Source organism: Eretmochelys imbricata, chromosome 2 (genome assembly GCF_965152235.1).
Source record: "Eretmochelys imbricata isolate rEreImb1 chromosome 2, rEreImb1.hap1, whole genome shotgun sequence".
NCBI classification, from domain to species: domain Eukaryota; kingdom Metazoa; phylum Chordata; order Testudines; family Cheloniidae; genus Eretmochelys; species Eretmochelys imbricata.
The window spans coordinates 47,021,955-47,036,648 of NC_135573.1; positions in this window are offsets into that span (position 1 = coordinate 47,021,955).

Below are 14,694 nucleotides of genomic sequence, written 5' to 3' on the forward strand. Positions count from 1 at the left end.
GAGCAGTGCCATGTATGTAATAAGAGCACACATCAATGCCTAGTCAAATAGGTAACTTTTCTGCTTAATGGAAATAGCAAATAATTGATTTTTTTTTTAAAAAAAGCCACCTAATGGATTTGAGGGGTCCATACTCAGTATTATTAGATCACCACAACACAACACACAACACTTTATTATGTTCTCTGCTTCCTCCACCTCAGTAGAGCTGAAGTACTGCAGAGCAACTAGAAAGGTAATTGGTGGGCTTGGGGGACATGCCTCAGAGGTGGAACTTGTCTCGTGCAGACACCTCTCTTCTCGTGGAGGGAGCATGGGGCCCTGAGTAAAGACCTCTTGGTTCAAGAGTAGCTGAGAAAATAAATTGTGCTTACAGCATTGCTAATTACTGTTAAAAAAACAAAAGCAAATGTAGCAACATCTACTTGGTCCATGCCAATCTTCATTCAAATAGTTAAAAATGTTTTCTGTAAATGAAAAATAAAAGTCCTACTACACAATGAAAGGAAAAGTTGCCTGGGGTCAATGTGTTTTACCATTTGTTACATGGCCTTTGGATCTCACTTTAATTTTAGACATTTGAATGTGAGAGCTAAACATATCTCCTCAAATAATCCTTGATTGTTTCCTGCCTCTTTCACTTGGGGCTTGTCTTCACGTGCCGCAGTACAGTGGCACAGCTGTGCTGCTGGAACACTTTAGTGAAGATGCTAGTAAACCAACGGGAGAGCTTCTCCAGTCGCTGTAGTTAATCCACATCCCTGAGAGGCAGTAGCTATGTGGGTGGTAGAAGCTCTCCTGTCAACACAGCACTGTCTACGCTGGGGTTAGATCCGTATAACTACATTGCTTCAGGAATGTAGATTTTTCACACCCCTGAGTGATGTAATTATACTGATATAGCTTTGTAGTGTAGACCTGGCCTCAGTTTCAGATCCTCTCTCATTGTTTGCCCTCCAAGGTGAGCCCTACCTGAGTCACAGTGCCTTGGAATAGTGCCTTGCTGCTATTAGAGAGAGAATAGTGCCTTGCTGCTATTAGAGAGAGAAGATGTGTAGTCAAGAAAAAATGTAAAGACTATTTGACTCCATGCTGGAGTTGGCTTTACCTAGTTCCCAGACATGCCAGTTTTATTTAGAAGCCGAGTGGTGGAAGATTTCTGTGCTCTGCACCAGTGCTTTCCTAAAAAAAGAGCCCTCAGGGGGCTGTCATGATGTAGTTTGTGGAAGAGTTCCTTGCTAGAATTGAGACTGCAGCACCTACTCAGTTTTTAGCGTATTCAAGTCAGAAAGACGAGACCACTGGCTTCCTACAAAAATTGCTGCCATAGGCTACATGCTTTTAAACTAATGCATTTTTAACAGAACTGTGCTACTTAATATTTAGTTACACATAGCATGGTTTGTATCAGCATTAGTGAACAGCCACGCTGCCCTATGTAGTGATCCCGCCACATCTCAGACTAAGCAGGGTTGGGCCTGGTCAGTACTTGGATGGGCAGGTGACAAACACTTAGGACTTGATTCTCCAGGGGTCTTGCACCTTGTGCAGCCATTTATACCTACATGAAAGAAAACCTAAACAGAATGAGTGGACCTGATTCTGAGCTGCACCTCGCAGGAGATACAATGCAGGAGGGCACCAGCCCAGGATGGACACCTGTGCAACTCCTGAATTCTGAGCTATGGTAGGGATCTGCTCAGCTGCCTGGGGCTGTCCATCCTAACTTACAGTGGCTCCACACAGCTGCTTATTGTTTGGCACGGTAATTGCCCCTGGCCCCTGGAAGCACTCCCTTGTGTATCACCATTAGAGCACTTTAGGGGAAGTATAGATTATAATAGCATAGCCCTTTTTAACAGCTGTGAATTAATTTACATTTGGTATCAAAATGTTTAATACAAGACTGAGGTGCAGTTTATAGCAGTCAAAATCAGTTTATTTTAAGCATGACGGTTACAGATAGGAATGACAACCATTTCCTAGAAAAATCAATTTAACACACAATCTACCATTCCTGCTCTTCCATTAAGTAAGTGACAGTAAATGCCATGTACTCATCATAAAGTTTCTTGGAAGCATTTCTCATTGTTTCCTTCTGTGTCTCCAATAGGTAAAATCAGTAAAGAGTTATTGTAGACAACTTTAAGTAAACACTGCCTGTTTCAGTTTCTCCCTCCCAGGCCTATATTCAGAGGTCTTCTCATGCCCTGATTCCTGGACATTTCTATATTACTGACTAACCAAAGGAGGCATTTTAAATAGCGTTGGCATCAGCTGATGGCTTCATTTATACAAAAATATGTTAATCACTAAAGCACTAACAAATGGATGTTTTCAGAAGGCTACCAAATATGTACAAATATAACCTTCACAGCCAGCTGTGTATTATTTTTTTCTTGTGCAGAGCCTGGGGATGAAAGGTACTTTATAAGTGTATGTACTGATGTTTTGTTTCAACCTTGAGCTGTTCCAAACAAAATCAGCTGTATAGTATATGTGTGTGCTGATGAACTCACCTATTCACCATACGGTATGACAGGATAAGGACGGTAGTTTTAATATTGAAGAATAAATTCTGTACATCCTTGATACTCTACCTAAATTTCTATAATTATGTGTGTTAGACATGACAATTGAAGATTTGAAATATAAACCTTCCTGTAAACCAAATACTTAATTACCTAAAAGTAAAGAAACCAAGAGGATTTTAATGTTATGTTCATGCCTTAAAGTAGGAACAGTTTCTATAAGTGAAGATCCAACTGAAAGTTACAAGTCTGTTTAAAAACAAACACTAAAATATAATGTACATCAACTGTCCTCTCCCCCTCCCTCCCACGTACAATGTATATGGCAACATCAGGGGCGCTAAAGATTAGAAGACAGGTACAGAACTTAGAACACTTTTATTACGAATTACATTTTAGGATACCTATACAGACATCCAGATTAACATTTCTTGGGGGATTAAGTTAATACCAGCAGTGTCACTCTATGTCAAAGCACCTCAAAAGCATGTTATATGGAGCAAACCAGTAAGGGGGATAATGGTCTACTGCTACCAGCTAATGGAATTACACCTTAGGTCAAGTAATGCAGGTCTACTGCAGTGATGAGGGTCCAGTTTTCAAATCCTGATGACAACCCATGCAATGGGATCATTAGACTATCAAATGGTAAGTAAGTTGAAAGAATAATTCATAGCAAATAGTTTATTGCAATTCTCATTTTACTTTCCCCCAAATGTCTGGAAGCAACTTTGGTAACTCTAAATACACAGAAGGAAAACCTAATAATCTTTATAAATACATTTTAGGATGGTAGCTTGTAGACAGTTCCAAAAATTTGCTAATCGGAATTTAAACTTCAAACTCAGTCGATTAGCTTTGATTTAATACGTAGGTCACCTGGTATCATTTCTGTTCCCTGACTGCATGAGCATAACAGTTTCTGGTGCAAATACATTTATAAGTCCAAAATTCACTCCTGGCAAACATTATCTAAAATACAATTACAGTGCACTGCTTCTGCAAAGTTTCTAGCTAATAAGTGTCTGGTAGAATATTTGCAGGAAGCCAATGTAAAGAAGGACATGAGCACAGGGGAGGCTAATTCAGGTTTTTATTTGAATAAGTAGTCACTAAAAAAGTTGTGGCATTAATCTAGCTCTATTAGTAAGTGTAGGTTTTGTTTCCTTCCATTCTCTTTAAATTCTGCCTGACTCTTAAGGCAGAGCAACAGATAATAAGAGTTACCCCCACTTCCCACAAGTCTTCCCACTAATGCCTTGCCTTCCTACATGTTCTTATTTCAGTCTTTTCCAGTCCTGCACTCTGCTGGTCAGTTGTAACAAAACCATCATACACACGCCGCTATTTGAACTCTTGTATTCAAGTTCCAACCCCTTCCTTCTCCCCCCACCAAATTCTAGTAGGTCCAATATCTTCAGCGGGCATCATCATTCACACAATAGCAGCACATTACCCCATGATTCTCCCCTCCAACTCTCAAGCGAGAGGAAACTGACACCTCACCAATCTTTGCTGGCCGTCACCTTTGCACTGTAACCTGCACAGGCACAAGAGCCAGGAAACGTGTTATCAGCTCATGCTGGTTCCAAAACAGCATTCAAGTTAACACCACCCATGTAACTACTGCTTTACTTTACTTCTATTTGCTGCCATTAGAGCATCTGCTTCTTCCTGCCTTTTGTGCCTCCATAAAATTGAAAGCGTGCCTTTTTTTTGGAGGCCATGGTTAGCACTGGTAAAGAAGATACATTGTTCTTGCCAGCTCTTGGGTTTCTCTTCCCTTCCATTTTGCCACAATCACATCTGACTTCAATCTCCTTTTCAGATTTTTGTGAACTCCATCTGGGGGCAGGGAAGGAGTGGGGGGGGGCAGGGAGAGAACCTAAAGAATTAAAACGTATAATGAAATTGATTTTCATCAATTCACTGTTGATAGTCTCTTTTACCATTTTCTGTTTTTTTCCATTATCCTGTTGGCTCCATAGCCACCTCCTAACTTTTCTGGTTGGCAGGGTGTACTCTGCTGATCATGTCATTAAGATTCAGATTGAGACCATATGTTTCAGAAAGCAGAATTCATCATTGACCTTTAGCCCTCCCCTCTGATGTGAAATACGCACTGTTTTCATACAAACCTCCCCACTATTTTCAGAGAGGCAAATAAATTTTACTGGTTTTCAGGGCATATTAACTGTAAAAGTCTCCACATATCTCTGCAACAAAAAAACTTACCATACATTACGCTTACACATTGATTTTGTTTATTGCATTTTGAGAAAAATTTCCTACAGGTGAATGCAAATTAAACAGAAGCCTGACTGTCACTACAGATCTCAGAAAGGATACCTGATATTAAGGTGTATTTTGACAGCTGTAAGTTAATATATCAGAAGTGAGAAACTGGGATATCATGAGAAATTCAGATCTTTGTTTTTAAAAGTGTATGGGCTAGATTCTCTGCGGCAGATATTAGTTGGCAGTTTTATTGAAATCAATGGTGTAATGATGATTTACACCAGCTAAGGATCTGGCCCACATGTTCTTAAAATGTGCTTTTATCCTAAAGAGCAACTAAAATTGGTGTATACTTAACTGATCTCTGCCTGCTGCACACTGACAGTCACATCTACCTACTTCACTGATTAAAATAAGTTGTTACTGCTTTTTACTCTTGTTAACACTGCAGAAGCAACACCTATTGGAGACTGTAGCAATTTTTATTCTGGTTCATGCAATATCAACAGAAATATTACCAAAGTTCCATTTCATGCTGGTGATGCAGAAGACAGAAGGTACCCAGACTGACTCACAGATTCCAGGTTGAATTTTCAGGGCTGGAATTGGAATACATTTTTTTTTTTTAAACCAAGGAAATTTGATCTGGGTTTCATATGATTTAAATGTTGAACTAGTCCAAATGCAACTTTTGCAAAGTCACATTTCAGAGTAGGACCATGCTTTAATGTCGCCAAGGTTTGCTTCTTCCATTTGGACTATATTATAAAAATTGTGCTCTGCCTTTATACACTTTAATTACTTTAACAGACTTTTCTTTGGACTGCCTGAAAGTGTCTTAGTTCAACTTCCCTCTGCTCCACTTTATTTTCCAAATTCAACAAAACTTCTAATGCTAGCTCCAGCTGCCTGTTTATTACAGGACTAATTTTCAAGGCTAGTTATTTGCTTTTAAGTCTCTCAAAGGCCTTACCCTTTCTTATGCCATTGTGGTTGTTCCTTATACACAAAAAGTCATGCACAGTTCCTGTATAAGATGATTTGTTGTGGATAACAGTAATTAGTTGGGTCACCCTGATTGCACTCGTTTTGTGATACCATTTGGGTGACAGCCACTATGCACAAATAAAAGCAGGAGCAAAGCTGAGACAGAATTGGAACAAGGTCAGGTGCAGGGCAGCATCTAGGCCAGAGCAAGGCTGGATGGAGATCAGAGTCCAGACTAGAGCAACACAGGAGCAGGGCTTGGAATATGGCCAACACAGCAAGAAAGAGAGCCCACAGCTACACACACTGAACAGCCGCTAGCCCTTTGCTGTTGTTGGGCTTAGGAGCAAGCCATCTGACTGCCTTAGCCAATCCAATGGTTCTTCTGTGGCCCAGCTGCACGCATTGGACAGGGCCAGCACAGCTGCACGCTTTCATTTCTGACACAGTCTTTATGTCCAGGAAAGACTTGGACACCCCAGGTTACTATTATTCAGTGATCAAGTAGTTATGCCCAATGAAATATGTCTATATGTGGTCTAAAATAGTAATCAAAGACCTAGCCTAAGGGCCATTCCTACAAAACTTCAAATACTTAATTGGAGTAGCCATGAAGGCAAGTGGTCCTGAATCTTACTTTTAGATTGAAATTTTATAATCTACAGCAGTTGGTAGAGTGGGGAGAAACTTCTGCTTTACATTGTGCAAAATATTATGGTATCATCCCACAGAACTACCTTCATGCCAAAACAGGACAGTCGGGTTTTGGTGCACTCTATTCTGAACGATTTCTTTTGTGTTTGATTACTTTCCAGCTGCTCAGGGCTTGTTGGAGGAAAAACAAGATTGTCTGGGAGTTTGCCTAAGGACTGAGAGAAACTGAGTACAGTCTTCAGAATTTGTTCCAATGGGAATTACAACAGTCCTTGGTGCAATCAGTGGGAGTTTGCTTGAGAAAGGACCTCAGGATTTGACTCATTGATAAAATGCACTAATTCTTCTTCTTGGCATATGCACAATGTTCCTTGAGTGGCATGTTCCTTGGTCCACTGGTTGGATCATTAGATTCCCTGGCCTGGGCTGGGTACTAATGGGGAGTGTGACATGAACATTGATCCATGCCCCCCATACAGTAATTGATTTAATGTAAAGTATTATTGGGGAGTCAACTGAAAAGTACATTGTTATTTCTAGGTTTTGTAGATTCCTTGGAGGAAGACAGAGTTTGTTCTAATGCAGATTTTCCTTGCGTCCCTGCAGAATTTCATTTCCATTCAAATAAATTTTATTTCAAACGTCTGTTATATATAATGATTATCTGGATGTTGTCTTTAACGTTTTATGTCATTGTATATTTTGTGGTTCTCGACTTAAGCAAAAAATATTGTTCAGATTTAATTTTATAGGCTTATGTATCACCACCATGTTTCAATTTAAATGGAACAGATTAGCAAGTCAAACAATAGGCCATTTCCCAGCACAAAGATAAGACTCTGCTGTATGCAAGTATGTTTGCAAATGTGTCTCATAATCTTGGATTTGAGTTTTGGAAACCTGCAGTCAATCTCCTACTTACATCTGTGAACAAACATATAAGCAACTGGAGGGCTGTTTAGACTAAACAGATGGATAGTCCTAGTATGAACAGATTGCAGGAGAGGCAGAGTGTGGGATGCAGCATCACCCGCCGTGAACTGCAAAACTCATGCTGCCTGAGGAAAGGCATCCTTTCTATCCAGCAATTAAGGCTCCACATCTTGCCTTTCCTGGGATGGAGACAAATTCCCCCCTCCACCTTTCTATAAAGTAGTTTAATCAGCTGGATTCATTTGCATCTGGCATCTGTATTGAGGAAATGACATCCTAATAGTTGCCAGCCTTCAGGGCATGCTACAGGCCCATCTCTTTTGGGGAGATAAGGGCACATTTATGGCTGGTGTCTATAGGGAAAGGAGATAGTCTCTGGTCTTGATTTCATTGTGATTGTTCATTTTCTTTGGCTGGGGAGTGAGAAGGAGCTGCTGGCTTTAGATTAGATTTGATTGAATTTTTAATTCTTTGTAAAGGTTTCTTGAGCCCGAATGCTATTATGGGCAGACTATACCACCATCTAAACTGAACACACTGTACAGAAATGAGCAGGTAGTAATACCAGTCACCTTACAACTCATCTTCCTTGCTCATTGATTTGATCAGGTAGCTCTCCTCTTTGAATCTCTCCACAGCTCCATATCCACCATCATATCAAATTTTAAACTTCTCATTGTCTTCAAAATGCTGCATAATTCAGCCTTTTCCTACTTACCCTGTGTTTTCAAGTTCCATGTTGCTCCCCAGACACACACACTGGTGCTCCCGACCTTGCACACCTGCTTGCCAGCAGCTTCTCAGACAATCACATCAATGCTTTCTTGTAGACAGTCCCTATAATGCTTAGTATGACCACCTGAGCTCATCCACAAGGTCCCTACCCTGACTATGTTTAAATTGCTCTTAAAAACATTAATTTAGTGGACTTGTGTATAAATTATACATAATTTGCTCATTCTTGTTTTAGGTCCTTTGTCCTTAAGGGCTGTCTACTTACTGGTCCTTAGATAGTGAGTTTCTTAGCACAGGAATTGTTTCTTTAGTGTTTTGAGAGCACCTACCATATAGTTATAATAGTATTAATCCTAACTCTGAATGCAGTTGAGTCTATGATATTTTAGTACAAATGTGTAGGGATTACATTCACATAATGTAGAAATTAAGCAACTTTTAGGGGTAAAGAATGTAGAGATGTTCAAAGGCTGGTCGGATACAGTATCGCAGAATAGTCTCGAGGTAGAGAGAAGGCCAGTTCTTAAAATGGTGTAAGCTGGCATATCTCCATGGAAGTCAGCAGAGCTATGCTGATTTATACCAGCTATGCATTTGGCCTCAATTTTGTGCAGGTTCTGAAAATGAGGCATGCATGATTTCTTCCCCAACTCTTTTCAGAAGTCCAAGTCATTTATCAGATCTAGCTACCTCCCTACATGTATACCTATCCGAAATTATCTAGTTGTTCATAGCATACATATCACCAGGGCTGCTGAGCACTTAAAGAACTCTTTCTGATCTGTCCTGCTCAGCTGTGCACCCTAGCACTCACACAGTAACAACCCTAGATATAAAGGGATGACAAATCGGAAAACCAAGAATATCGCACTCCATTTAAAAAAAAGTCTTTCATATTTTATATTTCTAAAATATTCAAAGCTTTGTTTCAGCAGCAGCTTTCTGAGCATGCTATAATATCCCTTTAGCAAACCCTCTTTCATGCCATAAGGAATAAAGATTTAATCTGGAGGAAAAACCATATGCTATTATTTAAACATTGTTTCAGTCTTTCTAGTGGAAAGATGAATAATTGAAGGGACAAAGGCCATTATGTTTTGTACTTTTACTCTCCTTTTTTGAATATTGAAATCCTGGTGACATTTTTGACAGTGATGTCAAGGACAAATGAGAATAAATGTATTCTAATAATCAATAAATTCATTCAGTGTCACCATTAATATTGCTGTGTGAGTCATGCCGGTGTCTTTAATAATAATAAGGCCCTGATATTACAGTAGTGTGACATGAATGCAAACACTACCAAAAAAAATGGTAGCACATTTACAGTCACTCACACAGACGTAACCATGTTTACACATAGGATACAAGGCAGGAGGGGAATAAAGCTCATAATGTGTGTTGGTTTTTAAAAAAAATGATTAGATCAGTGGTTCCCAAACTTGTTCCACCACTTGTGCAGGGAAAGCCCCTGGCAGGCTGGGCCGGTTTCTGTACCTGCCGTGTCCACAGGTTCAGCCGATCACAGCTCCCAGTGGCCGCGGTTCGCTGCCCCTGGCCAATGGGAGCTGCTGGAAGCGACGCAGGCCAAGGGACGTACTGGCTGCCGCTTCCAGAAGCTCCCATTGGCCTGGAGCAGCGAACCGCGGCCACTGGGAGCTGCGATCAGCCGAACCTGCGGACACGGCAGGTAAACAAACCGGCCCGGCTTGCCAGGGGCTTTCCCTGCATAAGTGGCGGAACAAGTTTGGGAACCACTGGATTAGATATTAGGGTTTTTTCATCTGTAATGTTACCAAGAGGGAAGAGATGGCACCATTATCTTCTTTTGCTTCACCAATTACCTATTTTTATAAAAGGTTTAACTGTTTGAATGTCTATACTGTGGCATGTATCTCGAATAGTCAGTGTATATTCAGTTGAAGGCAGTAGATCCTCCGTTATCTGCAATAAGTGCTATATTGAATTTTCAGTTCTGATGACAGTATAATATCAGTTGGGAGCAGCAGTCAGAGGAGATAGAAATTCAGACTCAAAGGAAATATAAGTGGGAACTTTGATATTTTGATTTTTCACATGAGAACCTCTTTATTTTGGACGTGATGATTCTTTACATCATTGACATAACAAACTCCCCAAAATGAACTGCCCCCAAACCCAAATTCAAGAAAAAGCTGTGAAATGAATGAAATTTTACACAGAATGAAAAAAAGGATGCCGAAAGATAGGGCACTCTGTAAGAGAAATCTTGTGTCCCTTAATAATATAGCACAAACAACAAAGCAGATGTCCAACAGTATGAAAGTTAATATTTGTTATGTTTCAGAGTAGCAGCCATGTTAGTCTGTATTCGTAAAAAGAAAAGGAGGACTTGTGGCACTTTAGAGACTAACCAATTTATTTGAGCATAAGCTTTCGTGAGCTACAGCTCACTTCATCGGGTGCATTCAGTGGAAAATACAGTGGCTGTAGCTCACGAAGCTTATGCTCAAATAAATTGGTTAGTCTCTAAGGTGCCACAAGTCCTCCTTTTCTTTTTGCAAATATTTGTTATGCTGCAGACACAAAACAGGACCCACAACTGTAAACTTCTAATGTCTCATATCTTTATCTGCTCAACCTCCAGAATGCTAGCTCATAGGAGGATGTTATGGATTTTTAAATCAGGTTGCTCTGCTACTTTGTAAATATTAATTGTGTGTATATGTCAATGTAATGAACATGAAATGTGCCAGCCAAGCAGTCCTGGAGAATTAAGTAATTTATTTGTCCTTTGATCAAGCAGAGTGCTGGCAACGAAAATTTCTCCACAATGATTTGCAATGTTCCTCAGCTCTCACCTGGCAGAACAATGTTTAGGAGTAGAGTAGTTTTGTATTTGTGATAAAGCCAGGACAAACAGCTACAAAAGGGGAGTAGTAATTAGTCCCAAGGGATTAAAAGGCCCCTCCCTATCCACTGGGGAGAGAGAAGCAGGGGGCAATAAGGTTCAGCTAGAAAAGGGGTTGCTAGGGAACTAATTAGGTTCAGCTGACTCCAACTACTTGGGACGTTTTTAAACCTTCCCCTGGGTGGTAGGAGGGGGAGTGAGGGAGTAGGGAAGTTGCTAGTAGGCTGTTTGCAGCAAGACACCAGACCTTCCCAGTAGGGAGGCTGCACTTGCTCCCCAGAAGGGAAGGAAAACAAGCACGAGGGACTGACTGAGGAGAGGAGTAGCAGGACCCTGTGCCACCTATAAGGATTTGCCTTGTTCCAAGACTAAAAAGGACTGAGCCTACTGAGGCGAACAAGGTATTTTGCCACATATTGTTAACTCAGGAATGAGGATGGTTTCTGTATTTGTGCCTAGTACAATGCCAAGCCAGTTGTCAAGACTTAAATTACATGAAACCATAATTGTAGCTACAATAATAAATGATGAAGAATAGTTGAGGTTCCAACTGTCACCTCTGCTGAGCTTACCAACAAGAAAATTTGCCAGGTATTTACAACTGGAGAGTTCCAAACTGTATCTGTTTTTGCAGTGGAGTTCTTATAGTAGAAGACGTCACATTATAACTATCCACTGCCCTCTTGCATAATACAGGCCATAGATTTTTTGCCCAGTAACTTCTCCAGTCTAGGGAATTATTCTTCCCTGCTATGTAAATGAACATTATCAAGCCCATTAATTTGTGGCTTAAATAGAGTAGTTTTTTTTCTTTTCTTTTTTTTTTCTTTTTTTTTTTTTTAGAAAGAAACCTACTCTTGATTCAAAGACAAGAAGTTTAAGGGAGTTTTCAACATCCCTCAAACCCATTAACAATGTTTAACTGTCCTCACTATTTAAAAGTTGCATCTTATTTCAAGTTTCAGTTTTTCTAACTTCAGCTTCCAAACATTGGAACTTGTTATGCCTTTGTTCCCTAGATTATTAAAGGCCTCTAGTTACCTCAAATGAGATGGCCTGGATATTCTACTGTGTCCCAGTGGCTTGAGGATACCAGAACTGGATACAGTACTCCAAGAATGGTCTCATCAATAAGAGCGTAAGAATGGCCATAGTGTGTTGACCAATGGTCCATCTAGTGCAGTATTGTGTCTTCTGACAGTGGTCAGTGCCACGTGCTTCAAAGAGAATGAACAGAGCAGGGTAATTATCAAGAGATCTATCCTTTGTCTTCCAGTTCCAGCTTTTGGCAATCAGAGATCTTGGACACTCAGAGTATGGGACTGCAAGCATCTTGACTCATAATCATTGATGGACCTAACCCCCCTGAGTTATCTAATTCTTTTTGGAACCCAGTTATACTTTTGGCCTTCACAACATCCCCTACCAACAAATTCCACAGGTTGACAGTGTTGTGTGAAGTAGTACTTCCTTATATTATTTTTAAACCTTCTGCCTATTAATATTATTGATGAACTCTGGTTCTTGTGTTATATAAATGTTATTCCTGTAAATAACACTTCCCTATTCACTTTCTCCACACTAGTCATAATTTTATAGACCTCTGTCATATCCCTGCTCAGATGTCTCTTTTCCAAGATGAACAGTCCCAGTCTTTTTAATCTCTTCTCATATGGAAACTATTCTGCCCCCTGATCATTTTTGTTGCCCTTCTCTGTACCTTTTCCAAGTCTAATATATCTTTTTTCAGGTGGGGTGACCAGAACTGCACGCAGTATTCAAGCTGTGGTCGTACCTTTGATTTATAAAGTAGCATGATGATATTTTCTGTCTTATTATCTGACCCTTTCCTAATGGTTTCAAACATTCTGTTCGCTTTTTTGACCTGTTGTGCATTGAGCAGATTTTTCAGAGAACTATCCCTGATGACTCCAAGATCTCTTTCTTGAGTGGTAACAGCTAATTTAGACCCCATCATTTTGTATGTATAGTTGGGATTATGTTTTCCAGTTTGAATTACTTTGCATTTACCAATATTGAATTTCATCTGCCATTTTGTTGCCCATTCAGGCTGTTTTGTGAGATCCCTTTGTAACTCTTTCCAGTCTGCTTTGGACTTAATTATCTTGAGTAATTTTATATCCTCTGCAAACTTTGCCACTTCACTGTTTGCCCCTTTTCCAGGTGATTTATGAATATGTTGAACAGCATAAGTCTCAATACGGATCTTTGGGGGATCCTGCTATTTACCTCTTTCCATTGTGAAAACTGACCATTACCCAATGCTCAATACAGAGTTGATGTCACCTCCATACTCTTTTTTTGCTGGGGAGGTGGCATAACTGAGAGAAGACACAATGAATATAAATATTTTGTGTGCATTCTTGATTGAGTAACTTAACACTTGCCAGTTCCATCTTGTTACCTGGTGTCTGGGCCTAAAATCAGGAAGGAAGCTTTTTTTCCTGGATGTCCTTGTTTCTTCCTTCCTTAAAGATCTAAGGCCCTATCCCTACTGTCAGAAATGGTTGTTATTACACTTCCCTTTCTAGACTTTTTGCAACACATCTTTGTGATATGTCTCAAAATGGATCTAGTTAACCTCTGGGCAAAAGTCACTGGGTCCACTAACACTTGGCCAGCTGGTATTCCCTGTTCTTGCATTTCTTGTCCAGATCTGATTTTTTTCAGGCTGTTTCATTCTTTGTTCAAAGGTCAAATGATTTATCAGTAACTGGTTATATCTTGCTTTTTGCATAATTTGCTTTAAATCCGGAATAAACTCTTCAGTGCCATGAAGTTTTTCAGTAGTTGTCACTCACTTATCCATTTTAGTAGAAGTAGTTTTAAGTTTCTTATCCACTGAGATCATTGTATTTTGTAAGATCTGTTTCAGCGCATAACATATTTCAGAGAACATACATTTTACTGTGGTATCTGAAACAGTTTCCAATAGAAGTTTGTCAAACCTGATGGTATTAACTTTTGGCTTTCACAACTTGCCACTCATGTTCTTATCACAACACAACGTTTCATCAGGAAATTTACTTCCCCTAGATGAATTCAGTTGCTGAGACATGGAACAAAAATTGGACCTGATTCACCACTACACATTCCAATTTATGCCAGTACAAAGCAAATGAAAAAGTCTACTGTTGTCAGGGGCAATGGGGTGGATATGCCAACTGCAGGGATATCCACCAGAGAAAGTACTAAAATGAGAGCTCTTTGCAGCCAAACACAATAATTTACTTTGAGAATGAGACCATTCAAGAGTAAGGAGTATGTCTTGGGAGAATCACAACAATAAAGAAACTTTTTGGGTGAAGAGAGGGCAAATTTTGCAGCCTAGCAATGATGTATATGTGCTTATGTGATCACTTCCTGTTTAATACTCCCAGCAGGAATTACTTTCTCTTCTTAAGCATTATACTTTAGTTCCTGTTAGCGCCTATCCTTCAATCCTAATTCATATGAATCAATGTACTTTCCCCTTCAGTAAGGACTCCAAGATCAGGCTCTCTCAATTCAACAATTTTCTAAATTATATTTCATTACATGGGGGAAGACCCTTAAAAAATCCCTATTTTTTTTTAAAGTGAGGAGATTCAATGGGTACTGTGTTTTGCCCTTAAGATTCTTTTAAACTAGAGTTGTGTTCTTGTTTTAATATGAATTAAAAGCTTGTCAATTAACTCAAGTCAATTAACACAACTGTAAATGCTA